Below are 20,719 nucleotides of genomic sequence, written 5' to 3'. Positions count from 1 at the left end.
ACGACCTCTTCCTGTTAACCATTCAGACCCCTTTTGTTATCTCTTCTGTAGTTCTTCAAGGCAACAACGTCTTCTTGCGATTTTAAGCAGTGTTCACCTGGGAAACCTCCAGGACAATGTCACTGGAAATTTTCCTTATTGACCCCCAAAGACTTCTCATAACCCAGTGTTTACAGCTCTCTGTCTGCAGAGGCGGCCGTCGGCAGTAGAATAAAGCTAATGGACTATGACGGGGCTCAGTTCCAGATTATTGCTCCAACACGACTCGCTTGGCAAGAGAATTAGAACAGGAAAAATCCATTTGAGCGGGTTTTGTGCCCCACCTCCTCCACTCATTAGGTCAATAACAAACACGGGTGAGGTAACGGTTCACTGATTATCATACTTGCATTGAGACACAAGGTAAAACCTGGGAGCAAACCTGACCTGGGGTATGTGCTATGTTCTTCTCCATGGTGGATAATCTAAAGACCAAAGGTCCCCTGCTGATATTTCCAGCAGACCCACTCAGACAAATGAGCATGTCAAATGCAACACACACCCTCACACAGTTCCCCACACAGCACGTCTGCTTAATTAAATGACAGCTGGCTCTCCTGAGGCTCCAGCCTCCTCCTTACAGTTCCCATGATTCTCCTGATACAAACTGAGACAATCTTCCTTTCTTCAACAGATAATGTGACAAAAAAAAAAAGATCAGAGATCCTAAAGAACAACGGCCACATTTAGGTTTAGAAATAAAAGTGAGAACAATGTGACAGGATACTTTGAAACAGGGCCCTGAACAGTTCACATAAGGGAAGAAAGAGACCGATACGCAGGCTGAAGACTCATTCAGATTAGAAACAAAACAGAAAAATGTACCTTCTTGAAAATGAAGCTCACTGATTGATCTTTCCTGAATTAAAAAGATCTAATAAAAACTACATAGTGGATTACTAAAATAGTCGCTTCCTTTTCCTAAACCTACCTTTAAAGCCATTCTGAGGCAGTCTTCACAGCACCCTGAGTACTCGGCCATAACTCAATACAGAAGTAATAAAAAAAATGTTTCAGAGGTTGTACTTGAACAGGACATTGGGTATAACACAAACCGGATCAATACTGAGGAGCCACTGCTGACGGGTAAGAGCCACACACCCAATAGAACCTGTGCTTAGAAGTCAACCCCTGGATCTTTAAATGTTCTCTTAATGTGAATGTCTTTGTCACTTTAAGACAGCCTACAAATAAATCCAAGATTGTCCTTTTGTGAGGTGAGTTTTAGTTGATTTATTTAGGAAATATGTCAAAGAAAGGCCATTAGTTCAGTGCCTCAGGCTGTCCTACAGTCCTCTGTGTTATTAGCAGCTAACAACATACAGAAACGCCCTTTAGTAAGTGAGTCATTAATGCTAATGCTTTAGCTTTCCATAAATGTAACTTTGACAGAGATCTGGCATCCTGACCTTAAATGATCAGAGACAGGGTGCAAGTCAAGTTTGCTGAGATTAAACCTGACATTTAAATGCACCACTTAAGGTGTAATCTCTGGCTCCAGGTCAGTTTGCCACAAAACCAATACGCACCAATGCATTAACCTTTTATCCCTTCTTACTTTCATGTCATAATTGTAAACAAACTATTTTGTATCTATGTACTTTAACAATAGTGTATGATTTCATTTTTCATTGTAGTTGAAATAAAACGTTATAAAATGCTGAAATCTCACCTACTTCAATACAGTTCTAACTTACTATTAACTGAAACCAGCTAGTCTTAGTTTTGGTCTCTTTGTAGCCGGTGTGACACTTCTTACTAACCATGCATCTATAAGTACCTGCCAGGGGGTCAAATCAAGGCTTTAAAACAATTTCTATTATCTGCTCATAATCCTAAAATGATTAAATGTGATTCTAATAAATAAGGTCTACTAGCATCAGGTTGCTCATGGTAATGTTGATTTGATCAGGGGTCATAATCTGACATATTTTAGTCAACTGGCCCAAACAGTGTAAGACAGTTTTAAAGAAATAATATACAACAACATTTTATGAGATTTATCTCTATAATTCATAGAAATGCTTAACTACAAAAAAATCCTAAGTGATATGTTTCATAACATCAGTAGAAATTGATGAACTAGCAAGATAATGATAGCTAAAAGTGATCTTAAAGAAAACACCAACGAGTCGTATGATTTTCTGGTTGGATGGCCCTGGCGAATGAAACGCACTCAGAAAATAAAACCAAGCTTTTTCTGCTCAGTACACACACCATACATATATGCTACCATGTCACAGTGACAAAACAATCCTGCGTGAAAGCTGCTGGTGATTTTCAGTATCAATCAGGTGTTTAAAAATGTATTGTGAGGATGCACAAAAGGTGGAAGAAGCTCCTTAACAGGAAACTGTATGCTCTATGAAGGCATGTCGGCTGTTAATTCAGGCTTTTAAACACTTTTAAACCTGGAGTGGATCTGTAGCAGCTAACAGGAAATCTGAATCTGTCACCACAAAGTTGCTCCACAAAGCTTCAAACCTCCATCTGTCATAGAACGGCCTAGATTTAGAAATCCTGGCAGCCTTTTAGAAATCACAGTTAAGGTAAAGATCTACGCTCCCTAAGATATACGCGTTATTTAAGCATACACTTAATAACGACAACTCTGCTCATCGCTGATGTTAGTTTAAAAAGTTTGAAATGTGTACTCTGCAGTCACGTTGTCTGTGCTTTAAAATTGTAAGATTGTGTTTTATGCCACACTGTGTCCTATCTCACACAGTGTGACGTCGCCTTAGCTTCTAACATAGGACATAGAACAATCACAGCAGGGAAGCCAGGTAGGTGTATGTTGAATGTAGATATTTATACTTGAAGAGAAACTCTGACCATATATCTCTAAATATCACAAAGCTGAGTGTTTTAATGATCTCAAAAACAAACTGGATGAGCTTCGATTCTTTATTTTGATGGAATGATCTTCATCCTATAGTAGCGCTTGCCTTCAGATGTGTGTGGTACCAATCCCAAACATAGTGTTGGGAAGCTAGACGTCTCAGGATCTTCACTTCCTTCTGATTAGTGATCAGCTGACAGGCCAGCTGAGACTCGGTGATCGATGAAGCACAGCGCTGACATGAAACCACTTAACTGATGACTGATTAGAAAGATCCCCCATCATTGAACCAAAGCCCTCACAATGGCCACTCTGGGGTTTCATTTAATGAGCTGCATCTGAACAGCGGCTGGAAAATACCACAAATCCAAACAGGAACAGTTGCACAAATTGTGTTCACATGTATAATTCAAGGACACACCTCAAACTAGTTACATTTCTTCAGTTTTTCAATGCTAGAACCTTGTAATTAGTTGCCACCTTGTTTTGTGCAAATGTACACTATATATTAAAAGGTTTTCATCAATTTAATAAGTAAAGTAGCAGTTAAGGGTGTTTTGTGCAACAGCCTTTATATTCAGGTATTCTAAACTCATGTATATACTCAATCTTAATTTAAAGATGTTATGCACATCCTAGGTTTTTAGGAACCGTGTTTTTTTCTGTTCTGCCCCACAATGAAAAATATTCAAACTATAACAAAACTTTGCTTCCAAAGTCATTCAGCAGTTTAATCCACTGCCTGTGACTCAATCAAGTGAACACAAGTCATAATGTCTTATGAGGCGTTGCAATTATTTTAGTAATTGAGCCGCAAAAGGAGGATAGACAGAGAATGAATTTATGATTTGACAGAAAATGGCTTCTTACAGCAACCAGCAGGGCTTAAACCCTGCAAATATAAAATGGCTTAAAAGCTCCCTTTGAATTACAACTTCTAAACTTTAGCAGGTATTTATTCCAAGCAGAAAACATGATTTAGAGCAGACAGAGCATGTGTTGAGTATTCCGACCCAGAAAATGGGATGTATTCTGATAGTCTTCCTAGTTATGATTAAACCTTACTCAATGAGGTCCTTCTGTACTTCTTTCCGTTTCTTTTTATATCTCATTTGGTCATCTTCTGCAGCAAGTAGCCAGGTCCTTACTATAGCAAGCACAGGTAATGTAGTGCGTAACCTCTCAAGAGGGTCAGCTGTATGTAAATCGTTTAGATCAAATTACACTGTTTACAGTGTCTATGCAATTGATTTAGAGGACGTCTACACAAAATAATCTGCATTACACATTCCCTTAGTAGATCTCTGTAACTGTCCTCATGTATCTAATAAAAAGAAAATCCCACATAGGGTAATCTGTCACTGTCATGTTTGCATGCGTGTCTGCGAGGAAATGCCTGTTCATTAGCAAAGACAGAAACTGGAACAGCATAACGGACTCTGTGTTGGTCTGCCTGCCAAAGGGGAGGCCCTCTTTTAATAACTCAGAACTTGAGCTCTATTTGGGGAAAGCCTCGGACGCGCTCAGGAATGCTGATCCATCTAAACAGCAGATGACCTTACCCAGGGTCTGCATGCACTGCAGCTGCACAAATACATCCATACACACTTCCTATCATCTAGGTCAACTAACTGCAAGGAGCATGTCATTACACTAAGAGCTTTTAAAGATCTACATGAATTTTGAGGGTCCATTTTATCTACTGATTGTCCCCACATCATAAAACGGGAACAACGGACTTCATACATTTATAACTGCATATCATCAGCAGATTTCTCCTGGACAAGATGCACAATAAGAGGTCTGAAAGCAGTGCCATCGTTGGTCAAATCTATGCAATAATTTCCAGTGACAGGTTTATTTTATTACACCAATACAGACTCGGGGAGCGATGCCAATATTTTCCACCAGTGGAGTGATGTTTCAGACCAGCAAACTGGAAACTCAGTGTATTTCTTATTCCCATAAAAGAGAGGGAAGTGCACGGAACAGCTGTGGACTCGGCAGGGGCAGCAAGGATGTGAGTTAGTCCACTCCTGTCCATCCTCCTTGGTGCACTCGTCTATACAGTCTCACAAAGTTACCAGGGCTTCTATTTCAGTCAGCTTCATGCATGATTAAAGAACGATTTCTGCAGCGAGTTGCATATCAATTTTATGGGAGTCTTTCAGATTGGCACGTTTTCACAGAGGCTCTACAGTAGGAACCACAGACTGCAACGTGAAAGATGAAAAACAGTGAAACCTTCAGGGGGTGCTTCATTTGGGAGATAATGCCATGTTATTAGAACACGCTTGCAGTTTTCACAATAATATAAGGAGGCTGTGATGGTATGTGGACACAAAGAGAAAATAGATTTCAACCATTAAGGTTGTAATTACAGTGGATGAATGCCTGGATAACGTAGAATACCTGTCGATGGTCTGGTTTTACAGAAAAAGTCTTCTGATTGAGGTTCTGCTGTACATCCGAAACCACCATTCATGTCAGAGCTGAATGTGACTATTTCCATGAGGGTGTAAGCAGTGTCTGAATATCATTTAAACTATTAAAACAGGCTTATTGAAATTCTTGAACCCCCCCTTCCCACTAAAAACCACAACAGTGTGGCCAAAACTGAAACAGTTTGCAATACACCAACACATTTAGTTAGGAATAAACAGCTTGTTGGTATTTAAACAGTTTACTATTTAACAAAACAGGTGTCTCAGTAGTATGTGGGAAAACTCTTTTATGCCTGGAGGACGGATGGATAGATGGGACGTATGGATGGGAGGATGGATCTGAATTCTCACAAGCTGAAACCTAATACTGAGCTAATAAAACTAGCACAAGAATAACAACAACACACAAGACCAGAGAAACAGATACTATAGACTTTTTACCAAACCCAACTTAGTAGTAATAGTCAAAAGGTCATAACAGCAACCTTAGCTTTGCTTAAGGTCATGATTTCCCTGTCTAATAGTAGGCTTTATTGATGGCTTTAGTGCAATAATACATACAGTGGAACAATGGCAGGTAAACCTGCCTCTGAAAGGTAAACAACAGTAGAACTTTACTGACCCGACATACAATCCGCTGCCAAATTATGTGTCTGGAAATTATCTGGATTTTATAAGTGAAACTGCAGAAGAAAAGTGTGTGGATAAATAGGTTAGTGAATATCAAACATATATTAAAAGGAGTAGGTTATGAGCTAATAACTGTATTTAAGCCACTTGTACTTAACAATTTTAAAAGACAAAAAACTAAACCTTTTGGGAGCTCCTTATTTTAAACACTAAAACAATCCAGGTCATTCAGCTTTCAGCCGTACTCAGCTTCAACCATCTCAGTTTCAAACCAACTTTGATCTACTAGAGCCAACCTGTAAAAGTGCAGAAATTGTTTTTATTATAACCATGATCACCAAAATTTAGGTCCCATCACCCATTCTTCCAAAGAAACCATTTACTCTACAATAATAGAAGATATGCCTTGTAGCAACATGAACAAGTACTTTTTAATCTTTTCTCTGATTTCACAAGTCTCTGCAGTCCACCAACAATGCTGATCCCTTCATTAGCAGCTCCAATCTACAGCAAAACGCTGTACAGGTCCTTCTCAAAATATTAGCATATTGTGATAAAGTTCATTATTTTCAATAATGTAATGATGAAAATTTAACATTCATATATTTTAGATTCATTGCACACTAACTGAAATATTTCAGGTCTTTTATTGTCTTAATACGGATGATTTTGGCATACAGCTCATGAAAACCCAAAATTCCTATCTCACAAAATTAGCATATCATTAAAAGGGTCTCTAAACGAGCTATGAACCTAATCATCTGAATCAACGAGTTAACTCTAAACACCTGCAAAAGATTCCTGAGGCCTTTAAAACTCCCAGCCTGGTTCATCACTCAAAACCCCAATCATGGGTAAGACTGCCAACCTGACTGCTGTCCAGAAGGCCACTATTGACACCCTCAAGCAAGAGGGTAAGACACAGAAAGAAATTTCTGAACGAATAGGCTGTTCCCAGAGTGCTGTATCAAGGCACCTTAGTGGGAAGTCTGTGGGAAGGAAAAAGTGTGGCAGAAAACGCTGCACAACGAGAAGAGGTGACCGAACCCTGAGGAAGATTGTGGAGAAGGGCCGATTCCAGACCTTGGGGGACCTGCGGAAGCAGTGGACTGAGTCTGGAGTAGAAACATCCAGAGCCACCGTGCACAGGCGTGTGCAGGAAATGGGCTACAGGTGCCGCATTCCCCAGGTCAAGCCACTTTCGAACCAGAAACAGCGGCAGAAGCGCCTGACCTGGGCTACAGAGGAGCAGCACTGGACTGTTGCTCAGTGGTCCAAAGTACTTTTTTCGGATGAAAGCAAATTCTTCATGTCATTCGGAAATCAAGGTGCCAGAGTCTGGAGGAAGACTGGGGAGAAGGAAATGCCAAAATGCCAGAAGTCCAGTGTCAAGTACCCACAGTCAGTGATGGTCTGGGGTGCCGTGTCAGCTGCTGGTGTTGGTCCACTGTGTTTTATCAAGGGCAGGGTCAATGCAGCTAGCCATCAGGAGATTTTGGAGCACTTTATGCTTCCATCTGCTGAAAAGCTTTATGGAGATGAAGATTTCATTTTTCAGCACGACCAGGCACCTGCTCACAGTGCCAAAACCACTGGTAAATGGTTTACTGACCATGGTATCACTGTGCTCAATTGGCCTGCCAACTCTCCTGACCTGAACCCCATAGAGAATCTGTGGGATATTGTGAAGAGAACGTTGAGAGACTCAAGACCCAACACTCTGGATGAGCTAAAGGCCGCTATCGAAGCATCCTGGGCCTCCATAAGACCTCAGCAGTGCCACAGGCTGATTGCCTCCATGCCACGCCGCATTGAAGCAGTCATTTCTGCCAAAGGATTCCCGACCAAGTATTGAGTGCATAACTGCACACGATTATTTGATGGTTGACGTTTTTTGTATTAAAAACACTTTTATTTTATTGGTCGGATGAAATATGCTAATTTTGTGAGATAGGAATTTTGGGTTTTCATGAGCTGTATGCCACAATCATCCGTATTAAGACAATAAAAGACCGGAAATATTTCAGTTAGTGTGCAATGAATCTAAAATATATGAATGTTAAATTTTCATCATTACATTATGGAAAATGATGAACTTTATCACAATATGCTAATATTTGGAGAAGGACCTGTATGATGATGGATTCAACGGAGAAATACACAGAAATCCACTGGTGACCGAAATCACACGATTTTCAGTTTGACTGGCCCTAATCTGTGATGGGTTATTTGGGAAGTCAAAAATCCAATCTTCTTCTATTCAGTGAATGCATCTCTACCAGTGCACGCATATAAACAACACTCTTCAGTGTGGTTGTTGAATAAAGAAGGCTACCAGTTACCCATTTTCAGTATTGGTGGGATGTTTTAAATGAAGCCAGAGAAGGCACGAAAGCAATCTAAAAGAAAACAAGACATGTTAATTCAGGCAAGACAGAGCAAGACATTTGTCAGATAACAGAAAGGCTGAAAGTATTAGAGCAAATTTGAGAGCTCAATCTCAGTGAATCATGGAACAGGTTGGTGTTGGAAATGTTGGCAGCTTTCTAGGATTCTCAGAGTTAGGGTTGGTCATCGAGTCTCGAGAACCGATTGGAACCAGGGCTAATATTCCGATTCCACCGGAAGTGTTCAAAATTTCAAATTTGTATTTCTAGTTTCGATGGCTAGTCCGCCAACCGAAGCTGTCCAACACCAACAAAGAAGAATCCGCAGGAAGTGTACGAGCAACCATAAACAGTGTGCAGAAGCGATCGTGAGTGTGGCTTAACTTAAAAGAAATTACTAGTAGGCTCAGAGCAACACTTGGAATAAGAATATCATGCAAAGGACGGTGAACGACCAACATGATTAAACACTTCTGGACTCATGGTGTAGAACAGAGTGCCCAGTCATTGACGAACTGCGCCGGTGTTACACCAGCCTTCATCCGCTGCCTCTTACTCTGGCTCCGACACAGCCTGTGACCCCACTGCAGTCAGAATCAGGTAAGTAAAGCAATAAAACACGTCTTATACTAACACTGGAAAAGCCAACAAGTTATACTTGACCGAAAACGGTGGGTCATCTTAAATGCACATACCCAGCTGACATTAGCCAGACAATTGACCAGACTCCTCGATGTGCTGCTCCATTTTGTCTGAGGACCCTGCTGCATGGTGGTGGAACCAATGACAAGCATTTCCTTTGCTGTCATCTCGCTTTCTCATATTTATGCGTTCAAGCTTCTTCTACACCCAGCAAACAAGTTTTATCCACTGCAGGAGACACTATCTGTCCAGAACGCTCACACATACTGCCTAAGAAGGCAAATATGATCATTTTCCTCAACAAGAACTGTTTCTGATTTTATACTGTACCTGCTGCTAATCTGAACTAGGTTGTACAAGCGGTTCCTTTTTGTTTGTTTGATATTCTGCACCAGGTTAGCCAATCAGTGGGTGCTCAGTAACATGTAAAACCTGCAGCATCAGACATGTTCCCATGTCAAAAGAAAATACAGAACATTTATATTCAGGTTCTCATGTCTGATATTTATGTGCTAGTTGAAATTTGCCCTGTGAGAAATTCATTAAATGTTCATAGAATTAAAATTGATAGAGAAGGTCAGACCATTTCATCCAGAAACTCTGCTTTGCTAGCTCATTTAAACCATGTTATCTTTATTGACTCTTCCTCTTAAAAGAATCGGTATCAAGAATCAAAAGGAGTTGGAATCAAAACAAGGAATCGGAATCATGTTATTTCAAACAATGCACAACCCCATTAAGAGTTGAAGAGCTTTTTTCCAGAGAAATGACACCCCTGTGAGAGGCAGGTACATCCTGAACACCCTGAGAAGAACAACCATACAAACACACACACACACTCAAACCTAAAGGCATTTAGAAGAGAAGCAGATTGCCAACAAGCCCAAACCAAAAACTCTGTTGTAATAGGTGAGAGTGATGCCCAGCCCAATGTGTCTCTCCTGGCCGAGCCCCTCCTTCTATTCAGCTATAAATAAAACTGAATGCCTGCCGCTGACAGCCCTGCACTCAGAGCTGCTAATAGAGTACCTGTTTCTCCTCTGCTACCCTAAGCGAGCTGCAAGTCTGTCGGGATTTCCTCCGCCACGCCTGGTGATGTAGGGAGCATTGTAAAAGAGTCTAGTAAAAGTCTCAGAGGCTCGCTGTTTTTGTGTGTGTGTGTGTGTGTGTGTGTGTGTGTGTGTGTGTGTGGCCAGCAGATGTGAGGAGGCAGAGTTTCCAAAGCAGCGGGACGCTCAGCTGGATCCGCAGAGCATGGTCAGACAAGGGCAACCCTGTAGGAGCAGTGAGGCCATCTGTAAACCCTGCTCACAAAATTACTGAGAGAGAAGCACGCAGAATACGATTAACAGGATTGGGTGGTAACATGAGATACGGCTTCAATAAAGCATGAACACAGCACATTGACACACAAGCATTAGGGGCAACAGACAGACTGTTTGTGAAAACATCAAGAGCTTTAAATCCAAACACGTCATATTTCAGTGTGAGAACCAGCACTAAGAAGCCCGTTCCTCACAGAAACACAGCCTCAGCTAATGGAGTTATCCCTGTGGTCAGCCTGGCTGTCACAGTGACTGATTACTGACAATTCAATCTCCAGAGAAGCACAAGGAACACTCCTTCTCCGCCCTCCTTTAGCAAATGCTGGCTGTGGAGGTCCTCAATGTCCTTGGCAACGCCTTGCAACCCATCACCATCCCCAGCTCAGCTGGTGGCGCCCCTGACCTCGACTGACCTTTAACCTATCATTTACATAACATAATTCTGCTCTCATAGCTTCAGACAACATGTGGAAAACCCCACAGACAGGCCGAGCTCTCTATGCCGAAGCAAAAAGTAAGGAAAAACCATATAGATGCAGAAACTTAGAAGACACACATTAATCTGCAAGTCATGACTCACAGGGTCAAACACAGCCTCCACCCCAGAGAGATCCAGTGAAGATGGAGCGATTTAAGATCAGGTGTCAGGTGAACATTATCTGTGCGTGCATCAGACCCCCTTGAGCAGGAACACAGCCTGAGTGAGAGCATCTTCAAACCACCTGGGCAATAACAACCGCCAACACAGCTAGCGTTCTCCAAGGTGCTCCCAGGACCATATGAAATCCCTCAGCAGGGGCGCGCTGTAATGTGGGAGATTGCTGACATGCTGAAGAGTAAACAGTCAGATGAGCGCCAGCTTATTTTTATATCAGGCTTTTGTGACAGCATCGCGTTTAAACTGGCCTTGGAGTAGTATTCACACCCTTGAGCTTGTTCATATTCTGTCGCACTGTAATCACCATCTTCAATGTATTTTATTGGCATTTTATGTGATAGAACACAAAGTAGTAAATAATTGTAAAGTGAAAGATGATGCATTATTACTGAAAATTCTTACAAATAAAAGTGTTGCCTCCTTTACTCTGATATGCCCAAATATGTCTAGAAAATAAAAGCCACCAGCTGCTTTTAGAAGTCAGTGAAACTGAATCTAACCATAAATCCAGCTGTTCTCTGAAGGTTTGTCAGAGAACGCCAGTGAACAAACAGCGTCAAAGACTGCTTTTCATCAGCAAGGACAGGGAAACTGGTGTGAGCTGATGGTTAGATGGATGCGGCTATATGGATGACAGGAATAAAATCTGAAAAACACTGCAAAAGAGTTGAGACAAGGACCGAGGTTTACAATCCAGCAGAACAGCGACACACAGTCAGAGCTACAAGGGTTATTAAAGTCCATGCATTTGTTAGAATAGCCTAGTCAAAGTCCAGATTTAAATCCACTTAAGAATCTGTCAGGACTTTAAACTGAAAAAAAGGAGATTTCATTCTCCAGATGTGCAAAGTTGAAAGAGAAATACCCCCAAATTATTGCAGCTGCCAAGTGCAGCAAAACGTGTTACTGATCCAAGGGGGTTAAATGTATGGAAGCCATACATCATATATATTCCACTTCAGAATTATGCACTGCTTTGTGTTGGTCTATCACATAAAATCCTTATAAAACACATTAAAGCTTGTGGTTGCAATGTAATAAAATGTGGCATAAAATTCCCAGGGTAGGAAGACCTCTGCAGGGCGCTGTATTAGGGCATCTAAAGGTCCGGCTCGGCTTGGATTTAATATTTTGGTTCAACAAGCTTAAAACCCGAGCCATTCCCACCGGCTGCTGCTACTGTTGATAATGAAAATGGAGACGGACGGAGCCCTGCCTCCAGCAGGGGTGAGATCCACCAGATAAAATGTGAGGGCACTCTTACTGCCTCACTAAGATAATATTTATGCCATCGCCACGCTTTTTCTTTGTTATAAGGAAACTTATTCTTATCATCTCAACAACAAATTAAAAATCAAACAGAAAATGATGAGACAGAAACATCTGGAAATGTCTGAAATTACAGCTGGCCTTGTTTAAGAAGATCTTCTCCTGGAACAGGTGGCATCGGCTGCTTTAGGAAGGCGTGTGCTACAACTCTAAGCTTGGAACATCTTAAATTACAAATGACTTCTAGTTACAAACACACTGCATCTGTGCAGAGGAACGAGGGGAAAGGTCAGGCTGGCATCAACACACAAAGAACAATGTTTACTTTATTCTCATGGCTGAGAATTCATGACTAAAAACAGACAGCAAACTGAGCAGAAGATGCTGATCAAGAAACCAGGCATTTCCATTTATCAGGACAGATCTGAGCAGAACTCCTCCTGGTACAGGTTCTGGTTCCGACGTCATGAGGACAATCAAGTATGAGCTGGAACCAAAGGGATTAGATTGCGAATATACAGACATCAGAACTGCATGGCGACCTGTCAGTAAATCTGACTATGAGTAGCGTCAGCTGAATGACTCAACCGTTCCTGTGTGGCTGACCACGAGCCGGTGACCAAAGTATACTAAAGTTTTAAAAAGTCAAAAACCTTTGACATTTTCAGTCCTTTTAATGAGATGCCAGAGAAAGCAGCGGTAGTAGTTTTCTCTACCTGTGCACTGCTAGTCAGCTGGATGAACGGCTGCTACACTGTCACCTGTGTGGCCTTCGCTTACGACAAAGACAGATTTGTCTTTAAAGCAGCCGATGGCAGACTTACTGAGCAGAGAGAACCTGACTAAGTAATAGTTAGGTTATCAGGGTCAGCAAAAAGGAAAATGTTTTGTAAAATAAACACTTCAAAACTGCTACATTTAACGTGCGATCATCCTGTGCTTTTGAAAGAACAAGAAATATTACAGATATATCGAAACTGCAACCACACATCTCATTTAAACAGCGGTAACTTTTTTCAACAAAACTAATGAGATCATGTTTAAAATGTCAGTCCCAATATCTCTGAGTCTGTGGTGATTCTACTCAAGGTGATTAGTGTGATCATGTAATAACCTACACACAATTAGGGGAATAGGTTTTTCCTAGTGACTACAACTGGACAATTTGAAGCATTACTGTGTATTAACAGTTAGGCAGAAATATTTATTTTATTCTGCCATTTTAACAGCAAACAACAATCGACAATCTCTGTCAAAAAGCTCTGAAAATCCCATTTTTCTTCGTAGATAAGTTAAAAACAGAAGTGCTGGTTTGGGCCAACCAAATACTGGTAATGGGGTAACAAAAACAATCAAGCAGTTCTTGATACTGGATGATCAATTACACAGTCTTTACATCAGTAAACATTTATGCGTGGTACTACATTAGAGGGGCACAAAACACTCATCAGGCACAAGCTAGCCTCGCGGACTTTATCTGAATTTCTTAATCTTGTATGAAAAAAAAAAAATCTAACTGGTTGCCAGTAATGGGCCAGTTAGATGGGGTTTCAATGTGAGAGAGAGCAACGGGGTCTTCTTGATGAAGGAAAAGAAAGTGTGGGTTAATCACAATCGACTGAGGTTTGCAATATTCAATAACTAAATTGCAATTTCCAAATATGTTGCAGCCCTAACTGGAATGCTTTTATACAAATGAGTTTTATAGGAAAAGGCAGTGACTTGAAAGAAGTAATTATAACTTAAGAGCAGTTTTAGAGAAAGCTGATTTTATAGAGCGATAAAATAATATTTTTGATTTAGATGCAAGTATATTTTTATGTTGTAGAGCCATACAGCAACTGGTAATGTTATGTTCATATTTTACATGATGGTCTTTGTTTAGGAATTTGCATCACTCAAAAAAACTGCAGGCAAACGTCTATAAAGTAATTGAAAAAGACATTTTAATAACACTATACCACGCAAACAGTACCATTACTACTGTGCATGCATTTATATAGAGGTCCGAACAGGTTGGGTTCCTTACTCTTAGAGGTGTTTCAGGTTCGGTTCTCTGGGTCAGAACACGTCCCTCGTTTTGCCCGGCAGATGCTGGCAAACCTACAGAGACAGCAAAGGCTGAGGTGGTAAGGAAAACGAGGCAGAATGACTGTCAGCACGGAGGCTTAATTACTGTCTCAATCCCTCCAGTGGGTGATACGGCCTGACATTCATCCCCACCACGGCTGCAAGAAATCCTCTTCTACACAAAAGCATTTCTGCCTTTCTCTGTGCTTCGTAATCCCTGCAAAACGTCAAGTTTATTCTGTAATCCCAACTGAAAAGGACTTTAACGGTACTTTTGCTTAATGCGGACATCCTGAAATTATTTCACATGATTCACCAACAGTGTTAATGTGAAAAAAGTGCAGGATGGTTGAGACATACTTAAGGGTGAACAGAAATCAGCTGGTGACCACAGTTGGTTGATCTTCAACTTGACCTGTCTGATGACTGTCTTTTCCGGGTCCAATCTGCCACAGGTCATTCATTTGCACCTGCCTTGGGGACGTTCCTTATCTGGGTGAAGGAGGGAATTGAATTGGAGTAGACTTCAGCAGATAACAGAAAGGCTGAACAGCAAACTGAGCCTTCAGCCTCTCTCTGTTATGGAACATGCTGGATTTATAAACGCTGGGAGGCGTTTGGAAAACTCCAAATAAAGCTAAGCAGGCGGAGACTGATGGTTTTAGTCGTGCTAATGACACTAACGGCGCTAAATCCTATAATTAAACAATAAAGACAGTTTAAAATGCCAAGTCAATAACAAATTTTATTTTTGATTTAAATTTGTAAAGTCTGTTTTTCACAGATTGCTCTGTCACACAGATGGTTTTATATAACCTTTGCTCCTTTTTTAAATAATTAATGACCGCTCATAGTGGGAAGGCCAAAAAACTATTTCTGAATGCTGTTTGTTTATAGTTCTAAAAGAGAAATTGGCTAAAATGTCTCAGTAGGTAAAAGCTTAAAAATAAATATTTGATCGGTGCGTCGCTTATTATACTGCTTTTGTTTCCACTCAGATGACTTGGTTCTTATTATTATTGTGAGCACTGTGAAAGAGTATTTCACAGCATTCATACTTTAAACAAATCTAAATAAGTCTCAAGACACCAGAGGAAAATGCTTCCAACAAAATTAAAGTTTCCGGAGACAGTGTGTGCATTAATGAACAACTTTGACTCTCGTGCTGGTTAAGATCTGGGCCCTCTGTGTAATAATCAACCAACAGATTTCAACATGGCAGTAAACCTCTTATTTGGACAGCTTGATCCTGTAGAAAGAAGCCAGCTTTGGCGCTAATCTGTTATCTAGCGGCCTTTCAGGGTGAAGCAGCAGTCTTCAGCAGTCACGTTGTGACAACAAACTCGCAGTTGCTGCTTGTTGTGTAAGTTCTACTCACTTTGCTAACCATGTGAAACATTTCAGGACACTGTGGGAGATGGGGCATGACTCAAAGGTATGGAAACGTACTTGAAGAAGTCAGCAAAAGAAAAAGGTTACAATGACCTTCCAGTATTACCATGACGCATTTAAATCAGGGATCACACATATTATAGGAATATTATGGTCAGGCCTTGCAGTTTTACTCGAAAATACACGATGAAGGCATCCCAAGTGGTGGTGTTTAACCCTGGCACCCTTCTCTGACCTGTGTGACCTTCCAATGCTGACATTGTAGTTCATGGTGGGCCATGTGTGAATGCTGGGTAGCTTGAACTGATCTGCTTGATAATGATAGATATTAGTGGTCAAAAAACAGACTTAATACTGACAGCACTGGGCAATACAATCCAAATAATTAACCTAGTTGTATTTTTTATTCGTTGGCTAGCCACAAAAAACAACTAATGAATAAATAGAAGAAAAACAGGTAGTAGGAACTTTTGTTTTGAGGTTTAGATTTTATTTTGTCTTTCTACTATTATTTTAAAGCTGCAGGATATATTTAGCTAAAAGAATATTTGGTGAAAAACGTGTTTCTGTAAGTGCGTGTACCTGTTAACTCGGTTTAGCTCGGTTAAAAACGGTGAAACGCATCGTGACAGGCCTCGTTCCCTTTTATCCTGTAAAAAAAAACTCATGCTTATTTAGTTTTTACGTGATAAAATAAATATTTGTTTATATTTGGCGACCTGATGAAAGGTAAGAAATGAGCTCCTGTGTTAATGTCGCATCTCTGTGAGAGAGGAGCAGCGCTGAACTCGATCCAAATCAACTGAACTGCAGCTTTTCTAACTGAACCGCTCCACTCGGACTCATTTCTGCCCTCCCGGGGTTCAAACATGTGGCTTCAGGCGGTAAACTGTGACTTTTTCACGCTTTCACCACCAACGTTATTTGCCTAAAATAACAGGGTACTAGGCGCAAACAGAGCAGCCTGTGCTGTATCAGAGAGCTGAGGTAATCTCCTGTAGCTTCGGGCACATCTGTAACAGTGGTTTAATGGAAGATGTTCCGGGGTAAACACGGACACAACACTTACCTCGTCGGTGAAATGAGCTTCCGGTGAATTTAAGGTAACTTCCCGCTTGATAAATTGCTAGACAGAAACAAATAAATGTGTATTTTGAGGTTTATAAAACAGCCAGCTTCTGCTTGCCGCTTCCTCTCTACGACAGCCTGTATATGTGAGCGACTGTGGGCGGAACTACACGCTGCGGAGGAGACACCGCGGAGGAGCCAATGGGAGGAGGCGACAGAGCAACATAGATAGGAGAAAGAACAGGAGTGTTCACCCTGCTTAGAATAACAGACACATCGAAAAAATAAAATAAACACTCAGTCGGTCATTTTCTACCGCTTATTCCATAGTGGGTCGCGGGGAAGCTGGTGCCCATCTCCAGCAATGTATGGGCGGGAGGCGGGGTACACCCTGGACAGGTCGCCAGTCCGTCACAGGGCAATACACAAACAACCATGCACACACTCATTCTTACTCCTAAGGGCAATTTAGAGTGACCAATTAACCTAACAGGCATGTCTTTGGACTGTGGGAGGAAGCCGGAGTACCCGGTGAGAAAACAAAATCATCACACAAACGTGATACATTTCCAAAATTATTTCTCTAGTATTTAATGGTTATGGCTTATAGCCAATAAAAAACCCTAATTCAGTTTTTCAGAAGTTGCAGTACAACTTTTGACCAATTCAAAAGGATACTTAAGACATAACTCTTATGGGCATTGCATGTCTTAACAGTCATGGGGAAGACATGACAGTTGTCTACCAGTAATGTTGCTGAATATTTCAATTACGATATGACTTGCAATACATAAACAAATACTTAAGTAAACACTCCAGATAGTAATCTATTCAACTACAAGAAAAAAATGAGATGGCTTACAAAAAAAAGTTCCAGGGAGATAACTTAGTTATAGTTTCCTGGGGAAATTACTAGAATATCCTAATGCCTCCTTAAATAATTTTCACTGCAAATAACTGCAAACATCACCAAATGTACAAGAATAGTCTGAATGCAAGGCATTTACCTAATATTTATTGCAGTCCAAGCATTTGTTTGTGATATTATGTACAGGGATATTGTGATAACGATACATTTGTGATATATTGTGCAGCCCTAGTATTCATCCATATTATTGGAAAATTGAGTGAAAGGAAAAAGTGTGGTAAAAAGGCCCATAAACAATAGGGACCACTGCTGGCTTTAGAAGATTGTGAAGCAATGGCTATTCAAGAGTTCGGGGGATATTCAAAGAACAAATTCTTGTGTTAAGCCACTCCTGTACCAGAGACAAATCCATCCATCCGCCCATCCATCATCATATCAGGGTGAACCCCACACATCCCTCTCCCTGGCAACATCCACCAGCTCATTCTGGGGGATCCCAAGGCGTTTCCAGGCCAGGTGGGATATATAGTCCCTCCAGGCAGTGGGACATGCCTGGAAAACCTCCAAAGGGAGGTGTTCAGGGAGCATCCTGATCAGACACCCGAAACACCTCAGTTGACTCCTTTTCATGCGGGGAAGCAGCTGCTCTACGTCGAGCTCCCCCTTGGTGACGGAGCTCCTCTGCCTCTCTTCAAGGCTGAGTCAAGCCACCCTTGGCTTGACTTAGTTTTGGAAACTCAGTTCAGCTGCCTGTATCTGAGATCTTGTTCTTTCAGTCATGATCCACCACAAACAAGATGACAAAGGTCAGCACTAGGAACAGGCTTCACTTAGTGCCAACAGTGCAGACACCGCTCTTATTTTGGTCTTACAAGGATTAGCAAGCCCTTAAAAGTCACCCAAATACCCCATACTTCCGCAGAACCCCACACAAAATATCTCGTGGAACACACTTGTAGGCCTTCTCCAGGTCCACAAAACACATGTAGACTTGAGAAACATACTCCCATAACACCCTCAGCAATCCCGCAAGGGTAGAATTCTGGTCCACTTTTCCAGAAGCATGGTCGGCCTTTGCTACAGTGATGGAGTCACATTCTCCCAAGTTTTCATGCTCTGCCTCCTTCATGGAAGAGGAGGTCCGTGTCTTCTTTTCGAGGTAAAGTAAATTTTGCATTTCATTTGGAAATCAAGGTTGCATAGTTGCAGAATCCAAGTTGCTTCTGGTCCAGTGTGAAGTTTCCACAGTCAGAAAAGATTTGGGGAGCCATGTCATCTGCTGGTGTTGGTCCACTGAGTTTTATCAGGTCCAAAGTCAGGACAACTATCCAACAGGAAACTTCATGTTTCCCTCCACTGACAAGCTTTATGGAGATGCTGATTTCAATTTCCAGCAGGACCTGGCTGCTGCCCACACTACTAAAGATACCATAAACTGGTTTAATGACCATGGTGTTACTGTGCTTGATTGGTTAGCGAACCTGCCTGAAATAAAACTCAGAGAATGTATGGGGTATTACCAACAGAAAGATGAGAGACACTAGACCCAACAATTCAGATAAGCTAAAGGCCACTCTTAAAGGAACCCGGACATTCTTGCATTAAAAATCCTTTTATTGGTCTTATGTAATATTCTAATTTTCAGAGAAACTGAATTTTCGAATTACATCAGCTGAAAACCAAACTAATCAAAATTAACAGGAATAAACCTGAACAAAAAATATTCAGCATCTCAATTATTATAATATCTCGATATGATTTTCTTATTACAGTGGCAGAAATGGGCATATATACAGTCATATTCAATGCATTAGAATATGTTCTGATCAGGCTTGTTGGTTAGACCAAATATACCCTTTGAAAATTAACTAGAAACAGTTGTCATTAAATCCATATTTCTGTTGTTTTTATTGGTCTGAAGTAAAATTCTAATCTTAAATGTCATGTTTTCATTAGCTGGAAGCAGAAAACCATCTTAACTTACAGAAATAAAGGCTTGAAAACAGTGTAATGTTTAACATGAATTATATTACTGATATGAACTGATTTTGATTTCTTGAATATGACTATATATCTATATGATTTCTATTTTTAGCGTTTGAGAAAAATAAAGTGTAACTTGTGCAAGCAAGAAAATTTTTAAATGAATATGAGCTGAAAATTGCCTTTATGTTATACTAAGATTAAACACTTTTTTTCTTCATAATCTCAGATTAACTAGTTTCTAGTTCCATGAAATTGCCATTTTAATCTGCATACACAAAAGAAAAAATAAACTCCCTTCAACATAACTCATCTTTGAACATCCATTTTAAAGTAACCCACCTTTCACACAATGCAACAGAAAACAACACTCCAATTATTTTTACCTCCGTCTTCCTCCCTCCCTGTTGGATGGAGTAAGGGGGAGTCAGGTTTAGCCTAAACCGGCTCAGTTCTGGTTGGAGGTGCAAACACACCCTCCATTTCTGCTACCTGTATGACCCCCTCTCTTTTCCAATGGTTATAATCAGTCTGACAGAGAGAGGTACCCGCAGTCCTTGTGGTTTTTAGTATAACAAGGGTCACCAGTGGTCTCTAGATGGATACACTTTATCAGTGTATTATTTTACTTTGTACCCCTTCACATAGCCCATTCTAAAATGGCCAAACTCTAACACTCAGTAGTTTGATCTAACTTCCCCAACAAACCCGCACCATTCCAAAACCTTTCTCTCATTTTAATTATTATTTTTTTAAATCTTTGGGTGTTTGGATCTGCTATTTCAGTTTGATATATCAAATAACTGATGGACAGTAATATGTCAGTAGTGAAATGAGGTTTATTGGACTAACAGTGCAATATGCATAAAATTGACAGGTGCATACATTTGGGCACCCTTGTCCTTTTGTTGAATACCTTTAACTACTTAACATTGATTTATTGAAGCACATAATTGGTTTGGTAAGATCATCAAACCTTGAACCTCAAAGACAAGTGTATCTAGTCATGAGAAATGGTACTTAGGGTGGCCAATTGCAAGATGTTCTCCTCTGAAGAGTGGCAATATGGGGGCCTCAAAACAACTCTCATATGAACTTATAA

At 40.7% G+C, this 20,719-nt stretch overlaps 1 protein-coding gene across 3 annotated transcripts in view; it reads right to left on the bottom strand.

Annotated features, from left to right (window-relative positions):
- ndrg3a (ndrg family member 3a) overlaps positions 1–16,919 on the bottom strand; it is a 50,358-nt gene extending 33,439 nt beyond the window's left edge. For 2 of the 3 annotated variants that reach the window (XM_047346880.1, XM_047346882.1), the window contains exon 1: positions 16,768–16,918. The gene's annotated coding sequence lies outside the window, so the exon portion shown is untranslated. Of the gene's footprint in view, positions 1–14,265; positions 14,340–16,767 lie in introns of all 3 variants that reach the window. The other variant, XM_047346881.1, reaches the window with a different exon arrangement.
- Between the last annotated feature and the right edge of the window lie 3,800 nt (positions 16,920–20,719).

This window comes from Girardinichthys multiradiatus, chromosome 20, assembly GCF_021462225.1.
Source record: "Girardinichthys multiradiatus isolate DD_20200921_A chromosome 20, DD_fGirMul_XY1, whole genome shotgun sequence".
Taxonomy (NCBI): Eukaryota; Metazoa; Chordata; class Actinopteri; order Cyprinodontiformes; family Goodeidae; genus Girardinichthys; species Girardinichthys multiradiatus.
This window is presented reverse-complemented; position numbering and strand designations above follow the sequence as displayed.